At 45.3% G+C, this 16825-nt stretch overlaps 1 protein-coding gene across 6 annotated transcripts in view; it reads left to right on the top strand.

Annotated features, from left to right (window-relative positions):
• SGMS1 (sphingomyelin synthase 1) overlaps nucleotides 1–16825 on the top strand; it is a 268484-nt gene that overhangs the window by 96435 nt on the left and 155224 nt on the right. Inside the window, exon 1 of one of the 6 annotated variants that reach the window (XM_021696185.1) lies at nucleotides 5251–5383. The exons of the other annotated variants lie outside the window; for them this stretch is intronic. The gene's annotated coding sequence lies outside the window, so the exon portion shown is untranslated. Of the gene's footprint in view, nucleotides 1–5250; nucleotides 5384–16825 lie in introns of those variants that run through there. 6 annotated transcript variants of the gene reach the window in all.

Below are 16825 nucleotides of genomic sequence, written 5' to 3'. Positions count from 1 at the left end.
ACTCTGTCTCTTCTCCGGGCTCCTTCGACGCTTAAAAGTGTCATTAATAGGGGGCCTGGGTGGCTCAGTCGTTAAGCGTCTGCCTTCGGCTCAGGTCATGCTCTCAGGGTCCTGGGATCGAGCCCCGCATCGGGCTCCCCACTCAGTGAGGAGTCTGCTTGCTCCCCCTGCTTGTGTGCGCTCTCTCTCTCGCAAATAAATAAATAAATAAAATCTTTTTAAAAAAGTGTCATTAATAGAGCAGATGAGGTTTTGCATTGTTTTCGATCTCAGCCGTGACTGTGCTGTGATCTCCCCACCCCCCACGGATTACAAAATGTCCCGTTAGGTTCAGTGTGGTGGGAGGAGGGAGGGCTGATCTGGGCGCGACTGCCCGTAGTCTAATTTAAATATAACTCCCAAGAGTTGGCAGCCAGAACTGGAAGATTCAGACGGGAAATTAGAAGATCTGGAGCTGTGAAGCAGTGTCTCTCGATAATCAACAGCCTTTGTAAATCAAAGTCAAAAGCTGATTTTGAAAGGAGATTTACACAGTGAATGCTTGGCTGTGATTTCGGGGAGTGACAGGTCCAGGGCCTGCTGGCGAAGCAGACAGGTGGGTAATGCCTATTGGATGACAACAGGTTTTTCCCAGCAGAAGACTCCTCGTTAATTTTTTTTTTAAGATTTTATTTATTTATTTGAGAGAGAGAGAATGAAAGAGAGCACATGAGAGGGGGGAGGGTCAGAGGGAGAAGCAGACTCCCCGCTGAGCAGGGAGCCCGATGCGGGACTCGATCCAGGGACTCTAGGATCATGACCCGAGCCGAAGGCAGTCGCTTAACCAACTGAGCCACCCAGGCGCCCAAGACTCCTCGTTAATTTGAAACTGGTGCTTCCTAGATTGGTTTGGCATTAGTGCAATCCAGTAATCATTTCTGTCAGGCAAGCCCTTACTAATCATCCTCCTGTTAGGAGGGAGCGGTTGGTTGGCGCAGGTCCTGGTCCGGGAGCTCCCCATCCCCCAGGCTCCGCCAGGCCCCGCACAGCCCCGTAAATCCCGCCACGGCGGATACCCCGGGGGAGGAGGCCCAGACCCGAGGGGTGACCGCTTGAGGTGGGCCTTGATGTGTAGGTAGGATTTGGTCTGGTGCAGGAAAGAGAAAGCCGGGGCCGTTCAGGCAGAAGGAGCTGAGTGCTGTGGGGAAGCCTTTTATTATTATTTTTTTTATTAATTTTTTTCTCCAACTTCATTGAGAAATATGAAAGCTCTTGCGGTCAGGGAGTCATAACCTGAACACTAGGCAAAGAATTTCTTCCTTCCCTCCGTGCCTACCTAAGAGTTAAAATAAAAGCATTGCATTTATAGTAAATATTCAGAGTGTCCAAAAAGATATAAAATTATGTCATTTACCGCCTTTTTTCCTCCGCATCTGTTTCTCTTGCTGTCGTCCTTAACTACCATAACATTTATGTTGTGAAGCACACATGGGTTATCTTATGCTTCTGTGGATCAGGAGCCCGATGTGGGTCTCAACACTGGGTTAAAATCAACCTGTCAGAGGCTTCAGGTCTTGCCCGCCTTCTGCCACTTTTCTTTGGTTTGTGGCCTCTTCCTCCATTGTGTCTGCGACCACTCCTCTGTCATCAAACCCAGGACAGGGTCTCTGATTTTAAGGCCCCATATGATTAGATAGGGCCCACTGGAGAATCCTGGATACTCATGCCACCTTAGTATCCTCAACTGATCCATCTGCAAAGCCCCTTTTGCTGTGTGAGCTAATGTATTTACAATCCCGGGGTGGGGGGGTTCGGATGTGAACATGGGGGCATTACTTTGTCCCGTCTCCTCCCACCCTTCTTTTTTTTCCCTCCCTGCTGGTATACTGTTTGGACACCAAAGCTAGTATACAAAATTTATTTTTATCCATTTGATCAGTATGTCAAGTTGTATACCTTAAACTTCATTCCTTTTATTAGCACCCACCTTTAAAGCTCGACAAGAGTATTCTAGTTAGCTGGTATTACTTTTTTTTTTTTGAAGGTCACAACCAATGCTGGAGTGACCGTCATCGGATGTATATCCTGACATATTTTTCCACACATGTCCGTAGGAAAGATATACTGAATTGCTGGAATAAAAGTGTCCGTGGGTTGTTAATGCTGAAAGAAGACTATGAGGGATTAATCAAAGGGCAGAGGAATATTGATGAAGAGAGGGAGTTCTTCAAGCGCGTTAGGGAAGGAAGCAAGCATTCACTTACGGTTTATTTTGTGCCGTTCACGTGCTAGTGGACTGACTTCCTCTTTCTCATTTGCTTTCTCACTGTGACACGGGCGAGCTGTTGTTGACCCGTTTGTTGAGGAGGGAAGTGAGCCGTCGAGGCTCAGTCCGCAGACCGCAACCGACCTGCCAACGCTGGGGACACCGTCCGTGTCAAGGACGCTGGGGGCCCCTTCTGTACCCTACATCTCGGTCCTCAAGTGTGGGCAGCAGAATGGTGGGTCTTTTAATTCTCCTAGATTGTTACGCTCTTCAAGTGTTTGAGGGGCTCTTACGGACATTCTTATGTGATTTTTACTTAAAAACTCACTGGATGAGCAACTCTGTTTTTTTTTTTCCTTAAACTTTATTTATTTAAGTCATCTCTACACCCAGCATGGAGCTCCAGCTCATGACACGGAGATCAAGAGCCGCATGCTCCACCGACTGAGCCAGCCAGGCACCCCATGGTTACGGTTTTAGGTAGAGCATTGCACACGGCACCCTGCATGGTCCGAAGCCCGAGGTGGCCAGGGACTCTTGGCTGAGTGGCGGGCTGGGGACTTGTGCTGGGGTGGGGGTGGGGGGCCATCCCTGATGGGATCTGTCGTGGGGCTTCAGCTGGCCCCATCCCGTCTCCCTCTGAGCTGCGGTCTGGAGCCCCTGGTCAGAACAGAAGTTCTCCTGGGAGGTGCCACTTGGGGTCGAAGCCCCTGAGGATGGCATGAGGCCATTTAGGCCCGTTGCTCCAAGAGAGCTCTAAGCACACATCACTGCAGCGTGGTCTGGCCTGGCAGGCCCTGTGGTGGCTGGTGGCCGTAAGCCGGCTAATTTGGGGAAGAGTGAGAGGCGGTTGGATGCCACAGTAAACTGATTTGGGTACAGGTGACCCCCCCCCCCAGCTCAGGCCTTCCTCCCCTCTCTTGTACAGAAGGGATTGTGCGAGCAAAGTTGTGTTGATTGCCACTCCTGAGGGAGCGGTGTTCTGGACAGGAGTGTCAGGGCCCTGGCTGGTTCCCTCTCGAGCCTCGGTGTCCCCAGGCTTCGGGCTCAGCAGGGCCGCATGGGCGTGCAGGGCAGGGGCTGCCTGTGTAGGCTCAGCCCGGGGGCAGCTGCAAGAAAGGAGAGGGATAAGGTCCTTCTGTTTTGCTTTGGCTCCTCTCTAGAAGCTTCCGTAGGGTCTTCATAATGTTACGGGGTTCCTTAGGCCAGCTAGACGTGGGGCGTGTATGCTGAGGGTCTCAGGGACCTCCTGCGAGGGGAGGTCCTGACGGAGGGACAGGGATGGAGTCTTCGGCTGTGTGACCTCGTGCCGGTCACAGCCGCTCTCTGGGCCCGTCGGCGGGGGCCTTGGGCTCGAGCAGCGGAGCCCGCACTTGGTAAAGCCCCTTGCGGTATGGGGACACCGCGCCGATCACTGTGCTTTGCCGAGATTTTGGAGTCTGACAGGGCTGCTTCTGGTTCGTGGGTCGCAGCAGTTAAGAGCTCTGCGAGCCTGAGCCCGTGACGTCCTCGTCTTCCCTGCTGGTCCGAGGGGGGTTGGGTCACGTGGCTCTTGCAGGGGTGCAGTTGGGGTAAGTGGGCGCACGTGCTTGCAACACACTTGGCCTGGTTGGTGTCCAGCTGGCAGATGGAGGCTGCCACTTACGTGGGAACCACGGGCTGTGTGCAGGTGTTTTATGTCCTGCCGGAGTGAGTGGCTCCCCTAGCTCTGATTTTTTAAAAGTCTGATAACTGTGTACTGGCAGGACGTCCTGTCCCCCCAGGGCCTGCTGTTCCTCCAGCTCCTTTTCACTGGCTCCTGGAGGACTGTCTGTCCTGGGCTGTGAGGCTCCAGGAGTGGACACTTCTGCTTGCTGGGCTTCCCGTGACAGGCTGACCCTGTCACGTGCGGTGAAACTGAGAGCAGACCCACTCGGGACGTCATTATTTCACCACGGCCTGTTACTAGGACCGGAGGGCGCGAGGTGTAGACGACACAGTGCGAAAATGCAACAGTGCGTTCTCCTGGACAGAGAGCACAGGGGAGCTAAGGCGAAGGCGAAGTCTCTTCCCAAGTAGTTTTTGGACTCTGCTGTTTTTGAGGCACTGGAGATGCCAGAGTGAGTTCAGCTGAGGTGGTTCTTGCCATGGAGATGGTTGGGAGCTTCCTGGGGCGGGGCAGATCTTGAATCGCAGAAACGGGGCATCGGAGGTGTGTACTGTACGATCTGCAGGGATGCGGGTCGGGAAAGCCACCTGGCAGTGACTGTGAGCCGCAGGGATGACAGGGAGGGATGCTGGGGAGATGGGGAAGGTCTCCCCAGGCTGAAGGGACACCAGCAAAGGCCCTGGGGCAGAAAGGAGCTAGGCACATTAGAGAAGCTGAAGGAAGGCTAGTGAGCTCTGGGAAGGGGGCGGGTACGGCGGGAATGATCAGAGAGGCGGGCAGGGCTGGCCTGTGCCTGCAGGGTCTGGACATGAAGGAGGGTCCAGATTTCATTCCAGAGAGCCGTGGGAAGCATGGAGCTGTTTAGAGAAGGCCGTGATATGGTTACATGTGCCTTAATTTTAAAAAATGACCCTGGCTTCTTAGTGAATAGGCATGTGGGCCGGGAAACTGAAGGACATGGGGAGACAGGTGTAGAGCTTCTCCGGTCATCCAGGCTTGTGAGGACAAGGCCTTGTGTTGCTCAGGGAGGGACTGGAGATGAACATGGAGGAGGTACAGTCTACATGACGGGCTGATTGGATGGGGAGATAGGGAGCTGCCAGGGGAGGGGTGGTGCCATCTGGGCAGAGAGAAAATTGGGGCATTTGTGGTTTGGATGGGGGAGTGTCTGCTGCACATTCTCCTTCCCCTTAGGGGACATGCTCCCCTTGGATATCGTGTGGCTTTGCTCCCCATCTCCCTGGGGGCTCTGCTCGGAGGGCCCCTTACGGGGAAGCCCGTTGGGACCACAGTGGCCACATCTGTCCTGCTCCTGCTCGGTCTTGCTTGCTGGCCAGTGAGGGCTGACCAACAGCTTGTTGGTTCTTTGCTTACAGTACTTACATCCTCTAGCGGGATGTGAGCTTCTTGAGGGCAGGGGTTTTTAATCTGTGTTATTCTGGTTGTGTCCACAGCATCGAGGACAGTGCCTGGCACATAGAAGGCCGTCCGTAAGTACTTGAGGAAGGAATCGTGACTTTGATTTGGCTTCTGGTTTTTGTATCCTTTTCAAACTTGATTGACTTGTAATTAACCTCAGGCCAGAAATAGGTGGGCGGTGGGGGGGGTGATATTTTGATATTCTACTGCTCATTTGATAAGTCAAGACTTTTTTTTAAGGCAGGATGAGTAGAAACTTTTTTTTTTTTTTTTAATTCAGTGTTAGGTTAGACGTGATCGAAGAAAGCAACCACGAAAATGTTGGAATATCACGTATTTTTGGTTCTATACTAGTGATTTGTAGACACCTAGCTCTCAGTCTGATATATTGTTCAGATTTGGGGGCTAAATTACAGCACCTTGCACTTCCTCTAAGCTAATTGCTAGTTTTTCTTGCAGGGTCCATTGGCCTTTGATGCCTCCTTTATACTTTCTGGGGAAAGGTGTGGAGGCTAGGATCAAAACTCCCTGAAAGAGAAATCTGAGAGGAGCACGGGATAAAAACCTCCTGTTAGATATCGGTGGATCTCTGGGTTGCTACATAGCTAGCAGTTTGAAAGGACTGAGAGCTCAGAAATGTTTTCCTAAGTCGTTACGACTTTTTGGGAATCAATCAACTGCTATTCCTTGTGAGACAGGAGCAGGATCTATGCTGTGAAAGAGGAGGCAGTGTATGGAATGGTTCTGAGTGTAGCTGTCGGAGCATGAACACCCCCCTGCCCCCCTTCATCCACTGTTTGTGTAACCCTGAACAAGTCACGTAACCCATTTCTCTAAAATGGGCATCACCAAAATTGTATTATGATTTGAGGGGTTGGGAGAAGACAAATATTCATTATTGTTACCATTTATAAGCTAACATAATTGATGCTCTTTTGCTAAGTGGAATTTAAAGGTGGAATGGTCTTAAAGAGAGCTAAGTGTTATGGTGTATCATTGGTCCAATCCAGTGTTCCCCAAACTTGCCCGAGCATAAGAATCTCCTCGGGGTGCTTGTTAAAAGTAGAGATTCTCAGGCACCACCCAGGCTTGCTGAATCAGATCTCCAGAGGAGGGGCCTGGGAATCTTGCTAGGTGGGCAGGGTGGTGACACACTGGGATTTTGTGAGCCCGTTCTTGGTTGCAAAATTCTGCCTGGTGGATTCCAGATATGTGTTTATGCTTGTCCGATTGTGTCCCAATTTTTAGATAGGAAATACGGTCACTGTTCATATAGGCCATCTCATTCAGAATCTTCCTTAATCAGAGCAGATAGAACATGTTTCTGGGTTCCCAGGAACATGAGAGGATGTGTAGTTGTGGTGTTGGTGTAACTTACTCAGATTTCTTGGCCTTCGTTCTTTCTCTTTGTAAAACCTGTATGATCTTAATAACTTGCCATGTTAAATACATAGAGCAACAGAGTCAGTATATCCTGACAGCTGTCTGTCCTCCTGAGTCTCTGCGGCCTCAGTCACTCTGGGCTGTCAGGATGACAGTGACTATGGAACAGTAAATGCACATGGAGGTGACCCCCAGGCTTTGTTCGTCAGCGGCCAGGCCAGCAGCTTTGTGCTTTTCCTCCTCTGACGGCTGGAAACCAGGAAGGAACGTTTCACTTGACTGCACTTAGGACAGCATGTTCTTAATCACCTGTTCTGGAAAAACAGCATTTTGTTGTTTTCACACAAGCCCGCAAGCTCATTTCCCCTCTCTGCCCAGGCAGTAGCTAATCATTTCCCTCTCAGTGACAAAGGCAGATGAGCATCTGAGACTTTTACTCAGAGGGCTGAGCCTTCTGCAGACCTCTGGGAGGAGTATAGGACTCTCATTTTTCAGTAAGGTGGCACTCCCCACCTAGCTGGGGCTTGGGTGGTAGTTCTCTCACAGGATTTTAGGAAGAGTTGAGAATTTCTCCGGCAGCCATCGTTTGTATGGGCCTTAGTTTCATGCTGATCTTTTAGTTCACCTTATTTCAGGTTGGACTCAACTGTATCCATTTGAATTATCTTGGGAGAAATTGATTTGTGCTGAGAATCTTATTTGGATGATAAGTTCATTTTCACACCTGTGACAGATCAACCCACTTTTTGGAGCTTTTGTTAAGATCACAAAGTTGATGTATATTTATAAATTTGCACATTTTTACTTCCTTAGAAAAAGTTTGTGAGTTCTTGAGGGCATCTGCCTAAATACATTGAACGTGAAGGATCTGGAGATTGAAAGACAAGTATTTCTTCCTTTTTTCCCCTGCCCTCATGTTCTCAGGTGACAAAGTTTTGGCTCTGCACAGTATCAAGTAGCAGAATGCTAAAATTTTAGTGAATTTAAAAACAACTCGTCAGGAAAATGTGAAATGTGGGCAGGTATTTGTTGGTCTGTGGACAAGCCTGAAGGACGAAGCCTTCCAGTTAGAAAGGGCTAGAGGTGGGTCCGTGTGCGATGTTGGCTTGCTTGTCTCTCATGGGCGGATAGCAGGAAGCAGGTCCTCAGTGGGGACTCTCCCCTGACCCTCTTGGGGATTACGGGGTGAGCCTAGGCCTAGCACAGCTTTCCTTCCCGGCTTTTCTTGCTGGTCTGGCTTTCTCTTGCTTTCCTTATTTGTAAATCATCTTGGTGTGGGGAAAAGCCAGAGGTGGAAATTCAGTCATGTGTTATAGGCAGGAGAGCTGATGACAGGTGAGTGGTTCTGTTCGGTCATAGCTGCAGATGGAGGTCTTGTGAAGCGTGTTAGACATCTCTATGTTGCACGTACAGTTCTCGGAAATAAAGACACGGTCTCTGTCCACAAAGCAAGCCCTCTGCCCAAAGGAACAAATTTAAGAAAACCCCAAAACCCAATTCCTCTCTTCCCCAAGCAAACACACGTACAACAAAAATGGACAATGAAGCCAGATGTGCAACTCTAATTTCATTAAGTACCCATACTTAAAATCGTAAGCGTTTATGTAATTACGTCTAATCATCTTAAGAAATTAGTCCTAAGATTTTTTTGTTTAAGGTTTTAATGATGCCATGCATTTGAATATCTCACCACATTGTCTGACGTCTTTGAAAGTGGGGTTCCTATTTCAGCCTCCTTTGGAAACTTGTGTGGCACCAAACACAGGACAGAGCACCTTACCAGGTTTTAGAGACGACTTGTTGAATTGCACTGAAGCATGACTCAGTCCATCTGTGTGGGTGGAATTAGGCTCTGCTTGCTTGTGGGTGTCCACATATTCATGATGTTTATTTACAAGCTGTTTTGGCTCAAGAAATGCCTGCTAATTTTTCTCCGTCTGTGTGTGAATCATAGAATTATCTCTGCAAATTAATTTCCTTAATTAACCCAGAGAAGAGGGAAAACTCAAACATGTTTCATTAAGTGCTCTGCTTAGGATAATTAAAACAATGTAACAAAGTACCTTTGTATATAATACACAATTTTGTCTAAAAATGATGTATAAAACATGTACTTGTCAGTAGTTGCCACTTAATTTCCAGATAATTTAGGACCCTGTTTTCATTTGTGTTAGAATGGTAGAATTTGTAGGGGCGCCTGGGTGGCTCAGTTGTTTAAGCGTCTGCCTTCGGCTCAGGTCATGATCTCGGGGTCCTGGAATTGAGCCCCACATCGGGCTCCCTGTTCAGCAGGGAGTCTGCTTCTCACTCTCTCTCTGCCCCTTGCCCTGCTCCTGCTTTCTCTCTCTCTCTAAGAAATAAATAAAACCTTAAAAAGAAAAGCAAAGCAGATTGGATTTACAGAAGAGATGAGACCTATTGGATTTTATTCTACTCTTCCCTTCCCTGCTACCTCTGTTGATGTATTTTTATCTTTGTAGATTGGGGAATTCAGTAAGTAGGAAGTGTCTTACTTTTTTAAAGTAAGGTTTAGGGGCACCTGGGTGGCTCAGTTGGTTAAGTGTCTGCCTATGGCTCAGGTCATGATCCCAGGGTCCTGGGATTGAGTCTCGCATCGGGCTCCTTGCTCAGCAGGGAGTCTGCTTCTCCCTCTGCACCTCTCCTCATGCTGTCTCTTTCTCTCTCTCACAAATAAATAAAAACCAGGAAAAAAAAAAGGAATCGTAGAATTGTAGGCAAGATTCCTTCCCTGGGTCCCTTCCTCAGCATTGAAGGCCCATCCTGGGAGGTGCTGTGATGGACAAGGAAGAGGGCCTTCCCTTGGTGCAGGAATGGGGGCCGAGGCCAGGCACGTTTGGGGGAAGTATAGGTGTTCTTACCAGAGCACAAGTCACAAGAGAGGAAGACAAGAGATGACTCTGGCAAGGCTGGGTTACTCTGTGCAGATCCTGGCTGTCTGCAGAGAAGGCTTGACTTACTCTTCGTGCTCTAAGTAGGAAGTGACGAGGCCCAGTTTCTGCTGGGGAAGACCTCTTCTGCACTGTGCTGGCTAGAGGACTGGAGTTCCCAGCCCTGCCTGAGCCTGTCTCTGCTTCATTCCCCTGGAAGCACTGGTCACCAGGGCACAAAGTGTATCTTTATTTGCTTGCCCACTGGCTGCCTTTCATCTGTCCTCAAGAACAGGGATGTCGGTTTCCCCACTGCCATCTCCAGTATCACCAGAATGCCTGGCAAGTAACAGGTGCTCAGCAAATACTGATTAACCAATCAACTGCAGAGGTCAGTTTCTGAAATTAAAGTATGTCATTGTTCTCCCCCCTAATTTAGTAATTGATTTAGAGAGGAAAAATTAGTATCAGTTCAGCGTGGAAACTGGACAACAGCTTAAACAGAGGGTCAAAGTTAACATCACCAGTGAGGGCCGGTGGGTATCACGTGGCCCTGGATGTGATGGTCTTAGGTCATACCCCAGCCAAGAACGTGGCATCGGAATGGGATCCTGAGGAAACACTGGACGCACAAAGGATATGCTCTGAAATAACTGGTCAGTGTCACCGCGGGCTGTCTTAGGATTGGTCAAGGAGTTCTTCCAAAAACAGGTTGATTTCCCATGCTAAATCTTGAACCAACAGTGAAAGATGAAAAGTTACATACCCATATACCATAGTTACTGAAATTAGAAAGCGATTTAAAGCATTTTAATGCAACAGTGGTTGAAACGGTTTCTGGCTAAACCCAAATTAATGCCATTATCAGGGCATCTCTGTGTTTCCCACTTCTTTGGGTTCATGGGAGAAAGAGGTTAACGTGAGCTTACAAAGATGGAGAGCTGGCGACGGTGCAGAAACCCAAAGCCAGCATCATGATTACAGTTTTGGAGTGTTATCTTACATGAACATTTCTCTATGCGTCAAAATTTTAAGGAGTAATTTAAATGCATTGTAATATTAATGGGATCTGAATCAGAATCCCTATGATATTAAAAGTGTTAATAACCATAAAGTACTTAGAAAAATGCCCGGTGCACACATACATATAAGGGGTCTAGAAGTGTTTTCCATGGTGAATTAGCACCCTTTCAGTTAAACTTTTATTTTTAAATCCATTTCTATTTATTTGATTTGCTTAAAGGTGAAGTACATGTATATCAGCCTCAGGTTCCCAAATATTTTATATTTCACTGTGAGTTATTAGTAAACCCATAGGAACAGAACTAACAGCACTTATTTGGTGGGGGTTTGCGTTAAATGATTTCTGTCTTCCCCTCAAGTTCTGTGAATTTATAAGAGATGTCAAATAAAGGTGCAAAATAAAAGATCCCCAGATAGGCTTGTTTCTTTAATACAGGACTTGATTTAGTCAAAGCCACACATTTGAAAGAGCCATCTGACATTGACTCTTTAATTTATTAACTGAGAGAACAGAGAGAAACAATCTTGTCTCACAATGTTCTCTACCTTTCTGCTATAACTAGATTAGATATAATTTAAAATAGGTGACAAGTTCTCATCACCACTTCAATGACAGCTTTGAGGCTTGAGGAGAAAATGTGTGAATTACACAGAACAGGCTTACTGCATCAACGGGAGGAAAGGATATGCAGGTATAAAATGCTAACTATGAGATCTTTTTGTGATCTACGTTTTAGTGGCATTCTGGTAGTCACGAACCATTCCCCTCGTCCTCGTCACCTGTCCTTCTTTCAGTGCTGGTGAGGCCTGGGCCAAGTGCATAATCCATTTCTGTAATGTAATTCTCCCGACACCTTCTAGAAGTGAGTGTTTCATAGATGAGTAATTTATGAGCTCAATTTCATTAATGAGTAAACTGAAGTTGAGAAAAGGCACTTTACCTGTCTCAGAAGTGGTACTTTCAGATTGGAATACAGGGTGATTTTGTGTCCGAAGTTTTCTGTTTTTGTTTTTTGGGGGTTTTGGTTTGTTTTTTAAATCTCAGCTGTTCTGTGAAAATTATCTCTCAGAATTACTTCTCAGCATACTCATGAGAAACAGGTTTGCTAACATTCTTAACTGCATAAGTGAGACAAAAATTTAGTTCAATTAACCACTTTTAAAGTTTGAAAAATCAAACATTTGCATTAGGATGGCTACTGTAAGCCAACCAACCCAGAAAATGTAAATGTGGGTGAGACTGTGGAGAGATCCCAGAACCTCAGGCTACGATGATGGGCATGGAATGGGGTTTGCTCACTCCCTGGATGAGGGACTTTGCCCAGACCTGGGGGCTGTGCTGTGAGTGTTGGTTCGTGGGGAGTCTGAAGCTCCTGAGGGATTTGCAACTTACTGGAGCCAAAGAACCGTGTTGTTGCTCTGGTTTCCATCTGTACGTGGGTGTCACCCATTCATGGGACATTTCTCTGCCAACTTCTTGCTTGTTAACCTGTTGTGGGTGGGTGGGGGGGTTTAAGCTTACTCGTATCTATGCATTTCTGCAAATGCAAACATTGTTTGCTACTTTTCACCATCTCTCCAACGTCACATCTCATGAGGGTGTGAGGATGTTCAAAGAACCTGGTTTAGGGTTGTTTTAATTGCTTGGTTATATATTTCAGCATTTAACCTGGAGTTTGGAAGCTGGGCTTTGTTTTAATCCTCTAGGCTGTTTATTGTGGGACGCACCTGGAAACCTCTGCGTGTACCATGCCTCAGTAGTCAATGCCCTTAGTAGGTCTTTTTTTTTTCTTTTTTTTAAGCAAGACAAAACACTAGTTTGCAGGTTGGTTTTGAAGACCCATTTGCTAAAATGTCAATATCACTAATGAATAGACCCTACCTTTTAATTAATTAATTTTTACTAATTGTCCTTGTCACTGGTGATTGGGGGTGGGGGCCGTTGCTGAGCTTTTGAAAGTGTGTAGCTGGGTTCTAGCGTGGTCTTGAGCGGCCATGGAGTGGGAGCACCACTGAGCACCTATTAGCCATTAGCCCTGCACTGAGGTACTAGAGCTAACATTCACTGAGCCGCTACTCAGCAGCTCAGTCTTATGGATGAGGACACCGAAGAGGTTAAGCTGAGCACATGGTGGGGGGGCTCAGAGTTCGTAAGTGTAGGGCCAGGATATGAACGTGGGCAGTTACTCCAAGCCCCCATCGTGGTATCACAGCAAGAACCCTGGGAAGTAGATGACCGTATTTCCAGTTTACCTGTGAGGAGCTTGAGGTTCAGAATGAAATGATGTAACCATAGTTCCTTAAAGGGCACCCAGCTCCTGAGAAACCATGTGGTCTGAAACCCGGATTCCTCAGTGTTGCTCACAGTTGTTATTTAAGGCGGGACCACCTGTGTGGGCCTGTCCCACATACTTGAGGCCACTGGGCCTCTCTGGACCCCACTCACTGGCTGCCAGTAGGCACCCCAAGGATGGTGCCACCCAAGAATGCCCCCACGTTTCTAATGCCTTCTACTAGATGTCATATTTACATTACTTAATTTTAAATTTGTCTCATACCATTATACCACATTGCCTCCCACAGTAATTTTTTAATCAACAGTAATCAAACTCGACTCTTGCTCATAATTTGGAATAGTTAGAATAATTGTAATAATTATAAATGCAAATCATTTCAATACAGAATTGGAGATGAGAGATCTCATCTCACCTGGCTTCCTATTTCACAGATTACACACACACACACACACACACACAGAGGCACGGAGATGGCAAAGAATAAATTGGCCGCTGACTGGACTCACCCTCTGTGGATGTGGGGACCATTTCTTCTCATTAGCAGATTGCTTTGGGCAAATGTATTTGAGTGAGCTGTGTTTATTTTCTAATGAGTGATTTTTGGCCTTTCCAACGGAGACGTTTGGAGGGCTGATGTGATTGAGTTGAAACAGCACACCATGGAGCAGCAGGACAGGTTTGTAGCGATTTTGGAAACATTACTTCGAATGTGGTCTTTCCTTTAAACAACGCTGACAGCACTGGGGACTTGTGATGAGACTTGTCTCTTTTACCCCAGCAGATTTTTGTGTAGGCTGCCCTAGATTTTAAGGAGACTAAAAGGCAGGTTAAGTTATCTCACATTTACTAATCCTGAAGGCTCCCATCAGGATTTTTGGAGAATGAAAAATGGTATTGTTTGAAGACATGCACTTGTTCAGAAAATTTATTGTATCCCTGTCGTGTGGCAGGTAGAATTTTAAGTTCTGTGCATGAATTGGGCATGGATTTTGGCTGTTGTTTATGGTACTGATGATTTTTATGCCCTTTCTGTATCCTGAATAAAACATATTTTAAAAGATTACTTGTCTACCTCCCCTTAGGTCACCCGACAACTGTTGTGCTCCTTGTGTAGGAACAGGGTTAGAGATTGGTTCCGGTAAACGTACCCTCTCTCCACCTGACAGTATGGCCCTCATTCATTTCATGGTATGCCTATAGAATATGAAATGTGTTTTTTAAGAACACATTTAATAAAGAAGTTGATTCATTATGCAAGGAAGGTCATCCGATAATTATATCTTTTTTAAAAGCATCTCTAACCTCACGGAGTTGATTTGGCCTCAGATTTGGATCATATTGAAATCATCAACAAAACGAAAGAGAGCCTACTGAATGGGAGAAGGTATCTGCAAATCATATATCCAATAAGGAGTTAGTATCCAAAATACGTAAAGAACTTACACAACTGAATACCAGAAAACAAACAACCTGGTTAAAAAATGAGCGCAGGACTTGAATAGACATTCTTTTTTTTTTCCCAAAGAAGACATACAGATGCCCAACAGATACATGAAGAGATACTTAAAATCACTCATCATCAGGGAAATGCAAATCAGAACCACAGGAGATGTATCACCTAATACCTGTCAGAATGGCTGCTATCAAAAAGACAAAAGTAACACGTGTTATTGAAGATGTGGAGAGAAGAGAACCCTGTTGGTGGGAATATAAATTGGTGCAGCCACTGGAGGTTCTGCAAAAAAATTAAAAATTAAAAAATTAAAAATTAAAAAATTAAAAATAGAATTATCATATAATCTGGCAGTTCCACTTCTGGTTACTTATCTAGGAAGAAAATGAAAACACTAATTGGAAGAGATATCTGCACCCCCATGTTTACCGCAGCATTATGTACAGTAGCCTGGATATGGCTATTCATCAGTAAATGAATGGATAAGGAAGATTTGGTGTTTATGTGTATGCGCGCGCACACGTGCGCACACACTCACAGACACACACAGACACACGGGAATATTACTCAGCCATAAAAAAAAAAAATCTTGCCATTTGCTTACAATATGGGTAGGCCTAGGGAGTATTATGCTAAGTGAAGTAAGTCAGACAAGGGCAAATACTGTATGATTTCACTTTTATGCGGAATCTAAAATATAAAACAACTGAACAAACAAAACAAAATGGAAACAGACTCCCAGATAAAAGAAGCAAATTGTTGATTACCAGCAGGGCAGGGGCTGGGGGACGGGAGAAGTAGGTGAAGGAGATTCAGAGGTCAACTGCCAGTTAAAAGTAAGTCATGGGATATAATGTACAGTATAGAGAATACAGTCAGTAATATTGTAATAACTTTGTATGGTAACAGATGGTAACTAGATTTATCATGGGGATCATTTCATAATGTATGAAAATATTGAATCATTATGATGTATATACCTGAAACTAATAGAATATTGTATGTCACTTCTACTTCAATAAAAAAAAAATTGGATTGTGGTTAATCAGTTAAGCCACAGAACTTGAGGAAACTGATAAATCCAGAAATGTCTTCTGGTGAATGATGGGAAAGAATGTGCAGGTGTTGGAGTAAACCTTCTCCAGATGCCCTTACACAAATTTAGAGGTGTTGAGGGATATGCATTTCTTACTGACTGTGGGAAAGAAATTTGAAACTGCTGATATGGATCTTTCATTACTAATTCATAAATCGGAGAGGTTGTTTTGAAATCACCCAAGTCCCAGTAACAGGAAAATAATTCTCCTTCTCCTCCTCCTTGTATGGTGACTGGGAGTGTGACTTGGGAGAAGTGTTTGAATCAGTAACTCCCTTTGCAGACACTTCAACTGATTGAGAGCTATTTTATGCCTTTTTTGCTGTCATGAGGGAAAGACCACTGAATAAAAAGCTTGCTATTGGAGAACTCTTAAAAAATAAAACCGACGAAACAACAGATTTAGGGCACCTGGGCTCGTTCATCCTGATTTGCATACCTATTATTATACTCATAGCAATGGCGTATCACGGTTGTCAACATTCTTAATGATGACCTTGACTCATGAAGATCATGTGGAATTTGGTTCTGGGGATCGTTAAAAAAAACTAGGAAGTAACCCAAGAAGTATATTTAAAGAAGGTGTTTGGGATACAATGTGGATGAAAACAAGTTACAAAATAGTATGCATGTATGTCCTTCATTTGGTAAAACCAACCATGTTTCCAATATTTATGGCAAACCCGAGTAACTCTTCTAAGAAAATAAATGTTATTAGAAGTTGGGGGAAAACCTAATTCTCCACAAAGCAGTGAATGTACTGTCTTTCATAATGTGGGGGGGTGGGCAAAGATGTTGAAGAATATTTTAATAGTTTAGTAGCCTGGAAATGTCCATATGTTGTGACCAAAAAAATAATTGTGAAACCATGTATATAGTCCTTAACTTATAAAATGAATGAATTTATAAAATAAGTACATAAAAAGTATATATAAAAAGTATACACAATATACAAAAATATGCAAGAAATATACAAAAATTATACAGAAGTGTAAAAAGTTTTCATTTAACCCTATATATACATTAGTGGATCAAAGATTTCTGTTCTCCTCAAAAAGAACTGGAAAGAAGTATTTCAAAGTAATGAGTGCTTCTGATTGAGGGCCAGGGTTATTGGGTGTTTTTCTTGTCTGTACATATTTTTATTTTCTAATATCATTCAAAGAACATCTAGGGGCACCTGGGTGTCTCAGTTGGTTAAGCGTCTGACTCTTTGTTTCAGCTTAGGTCTGATCTCAGGGTTGTGAGATCGAGCCCCACTTGGGGCTCTGCTTGGGTTTCTCTCTCCCTCTGCCCCCCCCCCCAAGCTTGCTCTCGCTCTTTCCCTGTCTCCCTTAAAGTAATAAATAAACCTTAAAAAAAAAAAAAAAGAA

Source organism: Neomonachus schauinslandi, chromosome 6, assembly GCF_002201575.2.
Source record: "Neomonachus schauinslandi chromosome 6, ASM220157v2, whole genome shotgun sequence".
Taxonomy (NCBI): Eukaryota; Metazoa; Chordata; class Mammalia; order Carnivora; family Phocidae; genus Neomonachus; species Neomonachus schauinslandi.
This window is presented reverse-complemented; position numbering and strand designations above follow the sequence as displayed.